The 17,305-nt window shown below is 40.8% G+C and overlaps 1 long non-coding RNA gene across 1 annotated transcript; it reads left to right on the top strand.

Moving 5' to 3' along the window:
• Positions 1-2,617: 2,617 nt before the first annotated feature.
• On the top strand, positions 2,618-17,050 carry LOC309843879. Its single transcript, XR_014300393.1, has 3 exons — positions 2,618-2,837; positions 11,261-11,378; positions 16,975-17,050. It is a non-coding gene; the product is annotated as an uncharacterized lncRNA (long non-coding RNA).
• Positions 17,051-17,305: the final 255 nt, after the last annotated feature.

Genomic DNA, 17,305 nt, shown 5'->3' with positions numbered 1-17,305 from the left:
GCCTACTTGTGATCTCTCTCTCTCTGTCAAATAAATAAATAAAATCTTTTTTAAAAAATGCAGATTCTAACTCAGCAGTTCTGAGTGGGGCTTGAGAGTCTGCAATTCCAGCACTGTTTTCCAGCGCTGCTGGTCCATTCTGAGTGGCAGGAACTTCGAGGAGACTGTGTGCTTGGGGGGTGGGGGTGGGGTCTGGATAAAGATATGCATGACGCCAGCCATCCCTGCCCTCAGGAAGAGTCTATCTACAGGCAAGTAAGAATATCCTGAGAGGATGTGTATGTCAAGGCGCAGAGGTACAGAAGCAGAACAGCTCAACGGACACTCAGTGAGGGACTTTCGAGCAGGACAGGGCACTGCAAGCTGTGGGAGGGATGAGCGGCCAAGTGGCTTCTACCCACAGTGCCCCTGCAGGCTGGTGGGGAAAGGCAGGTGGCCACAGGGAGAGCCCTAGGTCGGGCCTAGGCTTCACAGGGGAGCCTCCCAGCAGGGCTGTGGCAACGGAAAGGAGGGATGAGGCGAGGTGGGTGAGAAGCTCATCTGTGACTGGAATTAGGAGGCAGCATATTAAGATCTCAGCTGGCCATGGGCCTAGAGGAAGGCTTCGTGCCTTCATGGTGTTCAAGATAAACCATGAAAGACAGATGGAGTTTTGACAGTGGATATAGGAGGTTATTTCAGGAAGAAAAACCGATGTAAGCCTAAATTCTGAAATATAATAGTACAAAAAGCTAATTCTGGGATGAGTACATCGTCCTGTTTTCCTTCTGGACGGTGTGAGGAAAGTTATGCTGGAGACCATGTTTTAAGGCAATGAGTCTCAATTCTTTTGAGAATCACTTGAGGAGCACCTGGGTGACTCAGTCCATTAAAGGTTAAATAAATAAATAAATATCTTTTTTTAAGGTTTTATTTATTTATTTGACAGAGAGAAATCACAAGTAGATGGAGAGGAAGGCAGAGAGAGAGAGAGAGAGAGAGAGGGAAGCAGGCTCTCTGCTGAGTAGGGAGCCCAATGTGGGACTCGATCCCAGGACTCTGAGATCATGACCTGAGCCAAAGGCAGCGGCTTAACCCACTGAGCCACCCAGGCGCCCTCGGTCCATTAAAGGTTAAAGCCTCTGCCTTCAACTCAGGTCACGACCCCAGGATCCTGGGATTGATCCCCATGTGGGGCGCCCTGCTCAGTGAAGAGCCTGCTTCTCCCTCTCCCTCTGCCTTCCGCTCTGCCTACTGTACTCTCTCTGTGTCAAATAAATAAATCTTAAAAAAAAAAAAATCATTTAAGGAGCCGAAAAAGATTTTCAAGCTGGGATCCTATTCTCAGAGATTCTAATTTCACTGATCGGGGGGGTGGGGGGTGTAAAGCTGGGAATCAGGATGTTTTAAAGCCTTCATATTTTAAATTAGATGGTGTGTGCGTGCAGTCAGGTTTGAGAGCCACTACCCTCCAGCAGTGATTCTCAAAGCGAGGCCCCGGGACCAGCAGCATCAGTATCACCTGGAAACTTCTGAGAAATGCAAATTCTCAAGTCCTCCCCGAGACCCACTGCTCAGAAACTCTGGGGGAGGAGCTCAGAATCTCTAGTGTAACAAACCCTTCTGGTGATTCCAATGTAAGTCAAAGTCTGAGAACCCATGCTCTAGAACATTGCTATTCCAAGTGTGGTGCATCGAGGAGCCACACCGGTATCATCTGGAACCTAATGACGGATGTCCCATTTCGCCCTCAAGCCAAGGCCCATCTATGAATCAGAACTGCTCTTTAACAAGATCCTCAGGTGATGGGTATGTAAAGTTTGGGGATCGCTTTAAATTTCAGGATGACCAAGCGGAACTCTTTTAAGATAGTAATGGGGAACAGCTGAAGGCTATAGGGCAGTGACCTAACTCAGGGCTTTCGGAAGAAAAAGTCGATCATCGTATTTACGATTAATTAAGTGAAACAGATCCTGCAAGACAGTCCTAGGAAATGTGCTTGCCACTTACATCTCCCTGGACTTCGTTTCCCCGTTCATCCTTCCCTCTTCTCGGCTCTGGCGGAGAGCCGTGCGCCGGGCAGCGGGCGGCCTCGCTCAGAGCTGCTCCCCTGCTGGAGCCCAGCCAGCCATTGATCCGACAGTGGGGGTTATCTCCGCAGTACCGTTCCACTCGGGCCCCAGTTCCAGCTTGTCTAATATTTCTGATAATAAGAGAGCCTAAATGAAGCATCCTTTTAGAGGCCTTCACTGTTAATTTGGCACAGGGAAAAAAGCCAGCCCATTATACCGGGTTTCCCAGTCATTCTGCTTGCGCTGTATAGACGCTTCGAATAGATGTCCATAATGAGATGACTCAAAATGGAATTCATTACCTGACCTCAGATTTATTGCTTTTTAACTACAGATATAAGGCGAGCCGCACTCTGCTCCCGGAGCCGGCTGTGGGATGGCCCTGCTTCTCCGGCCCAGGACGCGCACGCGGGAGACCCGGGCGGAGGGAACCCTGAGCCGGGGCGGGGGCGGGGGCTAAGAGCCGGGGGAATAATGCGGCTTCATTAGGACGGGCGTCCGGGAACCCCAGGACTCTGTTGCTAAGTTCTGCTTCCACAGTCACCATGGGGACCTTGGATGGGCCGGTCACCTCCCCAGTAGCATAATTGGAAAGACGCTAAGGGGCCCCGAAATGCCGAAGTGCTGTAAATTAGCAGCGTTCAATCCCGATGAACATTAAACCGAGTGGGTCGCTAATTCCTCCGCTCACGCTGCTCCCAGAGTCTTCCCACCGGGGGCTTTTGGCTCGGAGCATTACAGGCCCATTTGTTCTGCCTGGCTTCTCCATCAGGGCAGGACCTCAAGGTGAGTTAATAGGCCTGGCTTCTCAGCACTTTATATTAATCTGTTTTTACCATCATCCTATATATTTTTACCCAACCGCCGGTGCATGGCACGCCGTTGAGCACTGCACAAAACAGAGAAGAGAGACAGGGCCCTGGCCTCGTTGGCAGAAGGCGGCGACGGAGTTCGGGGCAGTATTGAGGATGTCCTGTCTTGCACGCGGGTTTATGATGCTGCCTGGTCCCTGCATGGTTTTACCACCTGCCCTCACCTGCCCCCCTCCCCCGCCGCCACCACCACTTGCTCTCCCCACCTCCCCGGACCTATTCAAGCGTTCCTCCTCTGGCGTACAGTGTAAAACCATTGCCCAGGGTGGCTCTACAGGAGATAATAACCTTAAATAGATGATACTTATACGGATAATGGGATAAAGTAAAACAGGACGGGCAAATTGATAATTGCAGATTAGGAGGAAATATTATTAGCAAACCAAACAAAAGCCAAATTTAGGGGTCATAAGCATGATGTGTTAGAATGTGGAAGAGTGACATAATTTCATATACAAGTCTTTATCCCTGAGGAAAGAGCTTTAGCCGTCTCCTATGTGTTGTGCAAGTGTATCTGAGATGCCACATTCTATTTGTTTGTTTAAAGACTTCACATTTCAAAAGCAAAAGGAACTATTACTGTAGATCTTTTTTACCATAGCTTTAGGAGCTCACAGAGGGGGGAAAGTCATCCTAGGTTTTATTATTGCCCTGGACAATTGCAGGACAAAGCACTAACCTGAATTTTTGTTATTATCTTAATTTGAATATAAACCTTGTCAGATAGCCAGACATATTTTTAAAAATGCAAACAAATAGCCATCATCTTCTGACGTTCCTGAGACAAACGTGACTATGACACAGCATATTATTAAAGGCCACGTTTGTGCTATCAAAATAATGAGACCGTGGCCCAGGCTGCCTCATAATTTCAACTATGTTTTAGTCAATTTGGATTGTCACTTGGGCAACACTGTAGACAGATCTGGGATCAGCTGGTTAGATCGATAGAAAATGTCACATTTTCCTCTTCTTGGTAAATGCAATGGTAGGAACTTCTTTGAGTCCCACGACCTTCCAATCTAAGGTAGAGTGTACCTCTGACTCCGGCCCTCCATGCTGACTGTGGTGCTGGGACCCGCCCACATGGTACTTTTGCCCTGGCTTGAAGGCAAAACTGTTAGGTAAATCTTTCCCAAAGGATTAGAGGACCATGGGTATGGATTCTGCAAATGCCCAGGGCAGGAAAGCCATCCTGCTCTCTACTTCGCCTCTACTGGGGACTCTCAGAGGAGATCAGATGGATACCTTCAGGATCTCTAGTGAATTTCCAGCACTTGTCCACTGACATCTCAAAACATAGGTCAGTGTGTCGCTCCTTGCTCTTGCCTAGGCTGGGGACTGCTAGAGACTTCAATATAATGTTCCAGAACGGTGCATTCAGTTTGTGGAATTCTTGAACAGGGGACCAAAGCTTGCTGATTTCTGTTAGTGTTTGTTGATCCTATATTATAACATATCACAGAACGACACCCAGACTCTTAACTGAAACAATTTTTCATTATCTCTTGTTGAAACATGCTTAAATTACAGAAATTGGCTGAAGACTGGGGAGGAGGGGTGGAAAGGATGTAACAGACAAAATCCTAAAAGAGAAAACGTCTTGTACCCTAACAGATCTTAAAAGTTTAGGAAAATACAAACACACTTCTACCAGATGACTTTCGTTCCTAAAATATCCATTTCTTTTTTTAATTATGTAACTAAATAATGAGTCATTGCTCCTATAAGAGGCAAACATTTATGTGCATTTATAAAGAAAAATTTGAAAGTTTCCCTTTGTGTCCCCTCCATTCTTTCTAGACTCTCACCTCCTTTCCAGGAAAACAGAGGCTTCCTTCCAGGTTTTTTCCTATGATTTCATAAGACCCATGCATGTATGTACATAGTTTTAAGAAAATAGGATCATTCCAGAACACCTGGGAGCTCAGTCAGTTAAACATCCAACTCTTGGTTTTGACTCAGGTGATGATCTCATGGGTTCGAGCCCCACATCCAGCCCCACATTGGACTTTATGCTCAGTGGGGAGTCTGCTTGAGATTCTTTCCCTATCCTCTGCCCCTCCCCCACTCATTCTCTCTCTCTTTCTCTCTCTCAAGTACATAAATAAATAATTTTTAAAGCAATAGGATCATTCCATACAACCTGTTTTATAACTTGATTAACTAATATGATCTGAAGATTTTCCTACATCAGTACGTATAGCAGAGATCCTTTCCTTTTAACAGCTGCCCTATATTAAAGATGAATTAGTATATTAAAAATGAATTATCTTATTAAAGATGAATCATCACTTATTTACCTGTTTCCTACTGACCATTATTTATGATTTTACTTTATTTTTCCAATTTCAAACCATTCTGGAACCCATGTGCAAGTATATTCTTAGAATGTGTTTGTAGAGTACAAATAGTTTTACAATTTTAATGACGTAGCCACTTGCTTTCCCCAAAGGCTCCCCAATTATATCAGGGTTTTTGTAGTTTCGTGGTCAGGGTACTACTCTCCAGATATATTCTCCTAGAGACAGTAGGCTCAGCACTTTGGAAATAAACAGAGCTGAGTTTTCGTCTCAGTCCCTTCTGGCACGTTACTTAAACTCGCTAAGCTTCAGTCTCCTTGCTCAGGAAATGAAGCTGATATTATGGATTCTTGAGCGCTGTTAGGAAGACAAGTGTTATAATATGTAAAAAGCACTTAGCACCTAGTAGGTGTACTGTGAGCCATGGTTATTAATGAGTTCAGATATAAGCTGAATTGCATACCTTGAGAGGAGAAGTACAGTAACCAGCAGTTCCCAGAAATAGAAGAGATGTCCTGAGATTAAAAACAAAGAAGAAGAAAAAAGAAAAAATTCTGGGGCGCTTGAGTGTCTTGGTCGATGAAATGCCTGATTCTTGGTTTCAACTCAGGCTATGATCTCACGATGGTCGGATGAAGCCCTTAGCTCACCCCAGAGCCGGCTTCCTCAGATTTTCCCTCCCCTTTCCTCCTGCTCACTCTCTCTCTCTCTCTCTCTCTCTCAGATAAAAAAAAAAAATCTTAAGAAAGAAATTCAGATGAATCTATACCATAGAAGTCGCATTTTATTGGTTTTGAATTTTGTCGATATTTGTAACTCCTTCTTATCAAAACCACAAAAGGCCGCTGTTGACTTCCTCAATCTTTGATCTCCATCTGCCTTTCCGTCTCAAGAAGTAAACTCAGCACAGACAGGACCACTAGTTTACGTCTGGATATTTTATATGACGTGCGTGTGTATGCAAGTAGTTGTGCTTTGTTAATTACATGTTCCCAAGTGCACATGACGATTAACTGGCATTCCCCGAACACACACTGCTGTAGATGTCCAACCTAACGGATCACTCTTGCTTCACTAAGAAAGTTGTCTTTCCTGGCATCCTCTCCCACCACCTCTGCGGCCAAGCTCATCAGTACGATTGCCTCTCCCCCGGCTTCTTAGCTTTGTATGACGCTGTGATTGCTGGCATCTTCATATTGGGGGGCGGGAGGCGGGGGTCGGGCTGCAAAGAGAATAGTTATTTTTGAATTAATGGACCTCATTGGAGTCCTAACATTCAGCTCTTATAGTAAACCTGTCCATGTACCCGATCACTGAGATTTAGAGGGAAATATCTGCCGTATCAGCCTAAGTCATAGACAAGGCAGGATCCCTCATATATTCCTATAAATGAGGAACGATTTCCAAATCTCCAACGTCGAGTAATGTCCCCATCGCTCTTCGTCTTCCCTCACCTACTTTTTCCTCTCGGCGCCCAGCTGCCATCCACAAAAGAAAAGTGGGGACAAATATAAAAGGATGCATCCTTTTACTTAAAAAATCATTTTTTATGGCTTTAAGAAGAAAGGTGTAATTCAAAACCAACAAGATGGTGCAGTCACAGCCAACCCTTGACTCAGGCGTCTCGAAGCCTTGCTCGGCGCTCGGAACGGCACAGTGGAAAGAGGAGAAGAGCATCACAGCCAAAACAGCCTCCGGCCCCCTCCGCCTTGCCATTTGCCAGGTGACCTTGACCTGTTGCCTCTGTACACTTCCTTCATTTCACCAGTAAAATGTTGCTTATTGGTATTTGTATCTGAGAACCCGGAGTCTGGAACAGGCTACCTGAATTCTAATCCTGGGTCCACCACTCTTTACCTGGGGGACCTTAAGCAGGTTTCTTATCCTTTCTGAATATGCTTCAATCGTTTTTCAGTGGGAAGGATGACTGGTGTCAGGGGATTCTTCAGTGAAGCAGTGGATAACACGCAGTGTTGGGCATTTAGAAAGTACTGGTCAAGGCAATATCCGTTCATGTTACTTGTGGTAAACTAAATTGCAAGATATTTGTGCCACATCCATACAAATGTTTTCTGGTGTGAGTGACGATGGATTCCTGTACCCTCTCTTTTAGCTTCTTACACAGTCTAGTTTATAAATATACCTAGGTCCACAGAGAAGTCTCTGGAGACATGGAATGCCATTCCTTATTAAAATGTTGGGATTTTATTGATGAGGCAACATGCAACCAGCAGACCTTGGGCCTCAGCCAGAGCAGTCATTTCTGAAGTAACAAATGGACCTCATTATAGGGTGGTTTTACCTAAAAGGTCAACCTGCGCCATATAACTGGAGGCTGGCCTTGTGGGAAGCTTCTAGTGTATTATATTGCATGTCAATATTAACACGTGTTCTATTACTGCTATTTGAATTTTAGAGTCCTTAGCTTTCCATTCTATATGCACAGTCACACACACACACACACACACACACACGCACGCACTTGCTTCTGGCTGGGACCGCTAGTCACCTCACGTCCCATGCTTCTGAAACCTGACTTTATCGGTTAGGGACGGCTATTTTTCAGGGTAGTTGCACTGTTGAAATGAGTCCTTGCTGCTTGCAAGTCTTGTTCCATAATTTCATTTGGCTGAAGCAGGAGACAAGTACCTCATTTTAATTAGAATTTCCAGCAAACTGCATTATGTTGTTGTGTGTTATTCCAAAGGACTATACCACATCAAGGACAGCTGTTGACGGAGTAAAACATCCTGTTTATTCTGCCGAAGAAATAAAAATCCGTTCACTCCCTTCTCAGGCTCTCTCACCCTGCCGCTCCTAACGCATCCTGTGGGACAAAAAGATGTGCCCTGAGGCTCTCCTCGCCTGTGAAATGTGTTGCATAAGATACCAGGTAATCACCCCGGGCACATGAAAATGGAGCATCACCGTGTCGTTCAGAGGGAAGATCTCGGGTTCTGCCCTGCTCTTGCCACACATCACAGAACCCGCTGAGGGATCCCCTTTCTGCCTGTTGCTCCAAGCAAGGTCTTCGCTTCGTTGAAGAGAACTGAGGCTGCGCCGCTTTAGACCTGCAATTAAGTCCCTGCTGCTCTCCAAACCAATGAGTTTTTCCAAGTAGTAATCTAATTTATTTTTCCCATTTTCTAAGTAATGCCAGGGTAAGCGCGTTCATCATTTTAGACTCACTGCTTCTAATTCCTAATTCAGACTTGTTTGTTCAGTAGAAGGTAAACAACCCCGAAGCTATCACCCACCCCCATTTATTTGGAAAGAGAGAGTTTCAGTGGGAGAAGATAAATAGCATGTCAAACATAGTTTGGAGGGGCAGCAACTGAATAATTTCTAGTTTCCTATGCCTGTCTCCAGCTGTTGTGGCCCAGCGTGACTCTGGCATCTGTGTGCTGGCTTGGCTGAGCTGTTACTTAGTCAAATCAGATCAATACCTTTAAGCATTTGTCTGATATAACAATCTCAAAATAGTCCGGGAATTCACACTTTGAACTACATGGGTGGGGATGCCTTATTTCCAGTTACCTGACCATGAATACATCAACCGGTTGATACCTGTAATCCTAAGATCTCTTAGAAAAGAAAAGGCAGGCCACATCTAGAGAACTGATGGACTCAGGCGGCCCTAGGGCCGCATCAATCCAATTCCACAAACAATGATTGGGTGCTGCTGTGTATGAGGAAACATAGAAGGAGATATAAAGATCAGTATAACATAGTCCCAATTCTCAAGTATAATTTAATATCAGGCTATAAAAACATCAATAGGTAATTAATTATTATTTAGACTTGGCCTCATTCCAGAAGGATTGAGGAGACAGGAGAGTACTTGCAAAAATACATGCAGTAGGTTAAAATGAAATAAAATAGGATTACGTGAGAAGGGGTTGGGGAAAAACGAAGGGTAAAGCAAGTTCAAATGAAGCTGGGAGTGAAGTAAGTTCAGAGAATATGTACCACAAGAAATAATGCTTACCAACGGTAGGACAGAAATTATCTTGGAGCTTTCTGGAAGCCAGCACAAAAGCAGAAGCAAAATTGGTTTACTCTATGATTGACAATGTCTATATTGATCTCGCTCCAGAAAAGAAGGGCTCTACCAGGGATGGAAAACTACACACATCTTTCTCACATAAAGAGGACTTTCATGTATGCTAGTCAGTATCCATAGCTTACTTACAGAAAATACAATCATGATTATCACTAGCTGGAAGCAAAGACAGTTTGTTGCTTATGACTTGTCATTCCCTGTCACCTTCTTCCTTGCTTCAAACACCCCCTTCTATTATCACATGGACACACACATCGGGGCTGAAAATCCTAGATATTAACCGGCTGTCTCAGATTCCCTTGGACATGGGACCCAATAGTGGCCAATGGGATCCAAACAGTAGGATGCTGGGAAGCTCCCTGTCTGTTCATAAACACCAACTCTGGATATATTTACCCTTCTAATAGAAGGGGTGAAAATACTAAAAACCTAAGTGAGACTCATGGAAAAAAATACAAAGTGTAAAGAAATGCTAACATTTGACTCGAAGAAGGAGGTTATCCCTGAAAATGATCTACTGTAAGATTCAGAAGATAACATCAGGAAACCACTGGGAATCCTTGAAAACAATGCAAGAAAACAGATGGGATTAACAATGAGATTAAAATTCAGAATTGACAAGGATTCCAAAAGATCTAAAAAGGTAATGAGACTTCCAGGTAAAGTTGGAACTTTGAAGTAACATCCCATTTTGCTCTCTCCCAAAGCCCTTGTAAAAGTATTATACAATAGAGACATATATTTACATATATCTCCATGTAGGTAGAAAAAATAGAAAAGAAAATAAAAGTAAAATTTTGACACTGGAAAACAGACAGACATGTGGAAATTGACTTAACAGATTTGAGAAAGCCAAATTCTATACTATAGGTAGGATAAACTGATAATCAACCCAACCAACCACAGACTGCCTCAGGAGAGTCAGGAATTAGCAACACCAGCATTTCTAGAAAACAGGATGAAGAGGGGGAAAGATTACAGGAAAATTAGGAGGTTTGGGAGAGTTAAGAGATACCAACATCTACTGCTCTCTCCTGACATGCTGTCACTCAGTGCTATTTCTTCAGCCCAGCAGGAGCCTGCATTTTATATGATGGAGTAAAATGAAGAATTGCTAGGCTGGGGGACACAAATAGAGACCCTCCCCCCCGGTTCTGTACCAAAAGCAAAAAGTACGTGTTTGCATCTTGAATACTAGAGTTTAGTCTCTTCTTCCATTGGCTCCCAGAATGCAGGTCTTTATTTTCCAGGAAAGAAATGGATGAGCCTACTCTAGGGGATAGGACCATCCTATGGTACCAAAATCCCCCTCCCAATCCTGACAACGGGTATAGTAAAAGCTTTTCAGTGATTCACAGAAGACAAATAGCACCAAGGCACTTGGAGAGCTCCCCATCAGCCCATTAGAACCCCCACTCTTAAATATGAGCAAATAATCAAAGTTTTCCATACCCCTCACCCAGCCGCGAAGTACCTAGTTTAAAAGGCAAAGAAGAAAACAAGAGAAAAGAAGGAAACTGAAAGAAAAAGACATGGTGCAGGAAAAAATGATCATTGAAAATTAAAATGTTACTCATCTCACCAAAAAAGATAAAATAAGTTGCATGCATAAAACAAGAACAGGATACTCTAAAAATCAAACACAGAAACAGAGAATGTAAAAGATCCTTGGATAAATGGAATTGTAAAAATGGAATTCACATGACAAGTAGTAGAAATATCAATCATATTATGAAACTTAAAATCCATTTCATGAAAGATGAACTTGAAAAGTTCCCCTGGCTTCCAGAAGCAAAATCAGAGGGATTAAAACGACAGATATAACATAGTTACGGAAGGCACATAATGGAAAGCCAGCTCAGAGCATCAGTGCTCTTAAAGGAGAAATCAGTTTAAGTAGAAGAGAAAAAAAAATAACCAAAGCTATGAGATAATGGCTTTTCTGAGCTGGAAATATATTTGTATCCACAGGTTGAAAGCACCAACTGCATCCAAGCAAATGAATTGCACCTTCTAGCCCAGCTTTGGGATTAAAGGAATAAAGAGGAAATTTTGCAAGGCCTTAGGCAAAAACAAACAAACAAAAAAGGTAAGAAAAAAAAAAGTTAATTACAAAGGAAAAAAAAAATAAGACAGGATGCTTAAGTGTGGGCCTTCAGCTCAGATCAGGGTCCTGAGATAAGAGTCCCACATGGGGCTCCTTGCCCAGCGGAGAACCTGCTTTTCTTTCTCCCTCTGCTGCTCCTGGTGCTTGTGCTCTCTCTGGCAAATAAATAAATAAAATCTTTTTAAAAATGAGATAAAATATCAGAAGACAATAGGTTAATATCTACAGAATTTTTTTAAAGATTTTATTTATTTATTTGACAGAGAGATCACAAGTAGGCAGAGAGTTAGGCAGAGAGAGAGAGGGAAGCAGGCTCCCTGCTGAGCAGAGAGCCCAATGGGGGATTCGATCTCAGGACCCTGAGATCATGACCTGAGCCGACGGCAGCGTCTTAACCCACTGAGCCACCCAGGCACCCCAATATCTACAGAATTTTTAAGAGAAACTATGTCATCTAATAATTTTGTACCCAGCCAAATTTTGTGTGTGAAAATACTCTCAAATATGCAATACTTGTATCATTCATAAAAATTATTTGGGAAAAAAATTTAAAGGTGTATTTGTACTGCTTGAGAGAGAAAACAAACTTTAAAATTCTCAAAATGTGAAGGTAATAGTATAACATGACTGATTGCAAACCTTGAACCATTTGGAACTGAGAGATACTCAAATTGGTTCTTATAAAGTGTGGTTATAAAAGTGGGTGTCAATTTCCAAATGTGTTTTCAAGTTAGAAAATATGTAATGGTTTGAAGGAAGAAGGGAAGGGACAGAGAAAGGGAGGAAGAGAGAAAGAGGGAGAGAGTTTTAATTCCAGTGATAATAACAGAAGTGGGAAGAAAAGAGGAGTAGGACATAAAATTAAGCCTAAACTCAGTAGTTGTCAAATTTTGCTGTGCATTGGAATCAGCTAGGAATTTTTATGAAACAGTGATGCCTGACTTCCACCCTCTGGCATTTTCATCTAATTGGTTTGGAGTCCAACTTAAAGCTGGTCCACTACTTCCAATGTGCAGCAACGTTTGGGAACCACTGGCTTCATTAAATTGGAGAAAGCAAGGATGGCAAGAAGATTTCAGCTTCCTGTTCCAACTCTTGTTAATTGGTAATGACTGCCTGAGGGCTTTGTTGAGGTCCTATCCAGGCTCCAGGGGAAAGTGCTCTAATCCATTTACACTATCTTCCCTGGAAGGGAAGAGAAGACATCACACATTTGTCATTCCTGGACTCAAAGAGATTTTGAAACTAAAGTAACTATTAGTGGCTTAAAAAACAGCATGGACCTCTTCCAAAATATCAGAGATGATGAAAACAAAGAAAATATAGTTATATAGTAAAAGTCAGTTAAAAAAAAAAAAGAAGAAGAAGAAAAGGATGGAGAGAGGGACAGAAGGAGGAGGAAGAGGAGAGAGACGAGGAAGAAGGAAGGAAACATAATGGGAGACATTACAAAATAAATTGGAAATATATAATTAACTAGTTTATTAAGCCTACAAATGTAATTGTGAAAGTGTCCTTCTTTTAAAAATATTATCTTTAGATTGTATGAGAATAAGAGAGAAATCCATCTATGTGACATTTTCTAAAGCCCCATCTGATACAAAGTTGCTAAATAAAAATAGACTCAATGATGAAAAAGGAGGCAAATATATCAGGCAAGTACAATAAAAAAATAATCACAATACCAATAACAAATATGATAGAAACTAAAGCAGAAATATTAAATGAAATGAAGATATCCTGTCAGAAAGTATATTTCACAATGAATATAAAACTGTCATGAAATTTTATGCATCACATAACATATCAAAATAGAAAACTGAAATCTGCTATAAATTAGAAAAAAATGGACAGAAGTGCAGTACTAATGGGAAGCTTTAATAATAACTCTTTCTCTTTTTGATGGCTGACAAAAAATGTAAATCAAACTTTATAGCACAGAAGTATAGAATGTAACTTTATTTCCAATACTAAAAAAAACTACCAAAAATAAAGGATTATGCAGCAATAAAAATTTTTGAAGGTGTATAAATTAGATATACTGATTAGAAAGTAAAGTCATTATATTAAAAATGTTAGAAAGGTCATTATTAAGGTAAGGAGAAAATTAATGCTGCAGAAAATTGAGAAATTAACAATAATAATGGTACATGAAAAAATTTATGGGATGTGCCAAAGTAGTATTCAGTAGAAAAGTCATAGATTTAAATGTGTTTTATTGTTGTGTGTGTGTGTGTGTGTGTGTGCTGTGTTGTTTTTTTTTTTTTCTTTTTGGTTTCTTTTTTGTTTGTTTGTTATTTGTTTTTTGCTAAGGAGGAAAAGGCAAAATAAATGCTCTACAAACAACTGATGTTGCTATGAGAGCAATGTCCTAATCTGAAGGCAGGTTAGGTTGATGCTGAGAGTCATAATGATTTCATTAAATGAGATCTGTCTCTGCCTCTTATGTTCCTTCTTCCAAAAAAAAAAAAAAAATGTCAATTCAAATTTTAACCTTAGAATTGGCTGGAGTGATATTTCTCGCCATTCTTCTGTCATCCCTGGCATTGGTGAAAAGTTTGGGGTTTGTATGTAACTTTTTATCTTGTGTTTTAAATCAAGCTTAATTAGTATATGAGAAATGCAAGAAGTAATGAGAAGTTATTGTACTACCATTTGTAAATCCATAAAGAAAATAGCTTCTTTCTGAACTCATCAGTCATCATATGGACTAATTATGTCTTTTCTGCTCTACTCCATTCTTTTTTGAGGGGATAAAACAGGCACAGAAAGAAAAGTATTCCTTGTGTCAAATAAATTAATGTTTTCTACAAGCCCAATTGCCTAAAACATTAATTCATAAGAAAGTTAAAACTTTAATAAGGCTAGGGGCGCCTGGGTGGCTCAGTGGGTTAAGCCGCTGCCTTTGGCTCAGGTCATGGTCTCAGGGTCCTGGGATCGAGTCCCGCATCAGCAGGGAGCCTGCTTCCCTCTGTCTGTCTCTCTCTCTCTCTCTGCCTGTCTCTCTGCCTACTTGTGATCTGTCTGTCGAATAAATAAAAATAAAATTAAAAAAAAAAAAAAAACTTTAATAAGGCTAAATGTAAAACATAAAACTACAACTTCTAAAAGAAAACACAGAAGAAAATATACATGACCTTGGGTTTGATAAGAAGTTTTCAAATATAATACCAAAGGTATAATTCACAAAAGAAAAACTTTACTTTGTACTTTACTAAAATTGGATTTTTTAACAATTTTGGATTTTATTAGAATTTTTATTAAATTTTTATTAGAATTAAAAAATCAAATTAAATTTAAAAATTCTGCATAGAGCCGAATTTTCTAATTTATAGAAAAAGACAATGTTGATAGAATGAAAAAAAAGCCACAGACTCAGAGAAAAATATTTGCAAAACATATATCTGATAAAGGGTGTCTATCTAAAATATACTAAAAACATCTTGAAATTAAACAGTAAGAAAACAGCCAATTTAAAAAAAATGGCCAAAAGTCTGAGCAGACACCTGACTACAAATGACATACAGAGAGTCAATGAGCATATAAAAAGATGTGGGGGTGCCTGAGTGGCTAAATTGGTTAAACTTCCACCTTTGCCTCAGGTCATCATCCCAGGGTCCTGAGATCAAGCTCTGCATCAGGCTCCCTGCTCAGTGGGGAGTCTGTTTCTCCTTCTCCCTCTGTCCTTCCCTGCTAATCACGTGTGCTTGCTCTCTCTCTCTCAAATAAAGTCTTTAAAAAAAGTCAAACATCATTTGTCATTAGAGAAATTTAAAATAAAACAACAGAACAATACCAGCACATTCTTATGATAAATGGCAACAATCTAAAAAAATAAATGCACAAATTGCTGACGAAAATGCATAACAACAAAACTCTCATCCATTGCCAATAGGAATAAAAAAATGTACAGCCTCCATATCATATTACTCCATATCACTTCGGAAGACAATTTGACTGTTTCTTCAAAGCTAAATGTACTATTACTATGAAATATAGCATTCATGCTCCTAGATATTTACCCAATGGATTTAAATACATGGTTACACAGAAATCTGCATGAAAATGTTTATAGAATCTTTATTCATAATTGTCCAAAACTAGAAGTAATTTAGATGTTCTCCAATAGGTCATGTGATAAACTGTGGTATATCCATCCATACAAAAAAAAAAAAATACTAGTTTTCAGTGATAAAAAGGAATGAGCTATCAAACCATGCAAAGATGTGGAGGAAGCTTAAATGCATGTTGTAAGTGAAAGAAGGCAGTCTGTGAAAAAACAATGTACTGTGTCGGTTCCATTTTTAGATATTTTGGAAAGAGAACTATAGAGAAGATGAATAGATCAGTAGATAGCAGGATTGGGGTTGTTGGTGGGGGAGCGCTGAATAGGAGCATCACAGGGGGATTCTTTGCTTAGTAAAACCATTCTGTATGGTGCTATCAATGTGGATATGTGACACTTTTATCAAAACCAACAGACCTTTAAAGCAGGAAGAGTGACTCTAAATGTATGAGAATTTTATAAAACATCATTTAGGTGGTTGGGACATCCCAGGATTTAATGACAAAAGAATCTGTTTTACAAGTGGACGAAACAATTTTACTGAAGGGGGAGAGGGGAAAAAATGTGGACATAAGTAACTCTGAAAATTAGTGGACTCTTCTAAAGCAAATGGAACTGCACAAAGGCACTGTATGCTGGTTGATAAAGTGGTTGCCCATGGATGTATGCAACAATGTCCATGTACATGGGAACTGGATGATTAAGTCAATAGATGGCAGATGATGGGAACCAGATTTCCCACTGTTGGAGAGTGATATTACAGACAAACAAAGGGAGAAGGGTAAAATGATCCATGCGGAAAGCCATTAGAGTCGGAGATATCAACATGAATTCACACATAGCTTGAGAGAGAAGTATTTATAGCTATGTGCATATACGTGGGTTAGTATACATACATATATTAATTTTCTCTGTCAGCTGACAGGGTCTAAAAACTATGATTCCTAGGTAGTAATAAGCATATCTAGCACTCAGGGTCCATTTCTAATACCACTCTCCAATGAAAAGAACCACCAGCTCCTTAGAAAAATGGTTTATTCTAGGCCTGAAAGAGGAAACATATAGGATGGGCCTGGAGCGTCTTGTAATGCCAGGGGTAAGGAAGTGCTCAAAAACACAGTGATGGCACAATGTCAAAGAGATATAGGAGCCCAAAAGGGTTCTTCATGGCCAAAACTGTAACAGTTTTAGAGCAATGAAGTAAACAAAACAGTATTGAATCATAACTAATGGGAGAAGAGAAATGCTCCCAAGAGAATTTCAAACAATGTATGTATCTATCTGCTAACGAAGACATGAATTACAAGTCCCACTCTTTAAGGGTGGTCCGTGAAGAGTGACTTGCCAACAAAGGGCACATTATGGAAAGGGAGGCAAGAGAAACTTTATAGTGGAGAAACCTGACAAATGTAACCCCAGCTAGGTCATCAGGGTTAACATCAACTGTGGTTAAGTATGATGAGAATGGTAACCTACCTCTGTGGTCTCTCTCCCCTTAACTCCTAACCTTAGCGTAATGAGAAGAAAAACATCAGACAATCCCACTTGAAGGACATTTATGAAATACCTGACCAGCCATTCCTTACGACTGTCAGGGTCATCAAAAACAAAGAATTTCTGAGAAACTGTCACAGCCGAGAGGAGCCTAAGGAGACATGATGACTAACTAAAATGTCCTGAATGGGATCCTGGAACAGGACTTGAGGTAAAAACTAAGGAAATGAAACTAAAATATGGGCTTTAGTTACTAATAATGTTTCAATATTGATTTATTTATCATGACAATGCATCATTCTAATATAAGATGTTAATAATAGGGAAAATCGGGCATGGGATACAGGAA

Source organism: Mustela nivalis, assembly GCF_964662115.1.
Source record: "Mustela nivalis genome assembly, chromosome: 11".
Taxonomy (NCBI): Eukaryota; Metazoa; Chordata; class Mammalia; order Carnivora; family Mustelidae; genus Mustela; species Mustela nivalis.
This window is presented reverse-complemented; position numbering and strand designations above follow the sequence as displayed.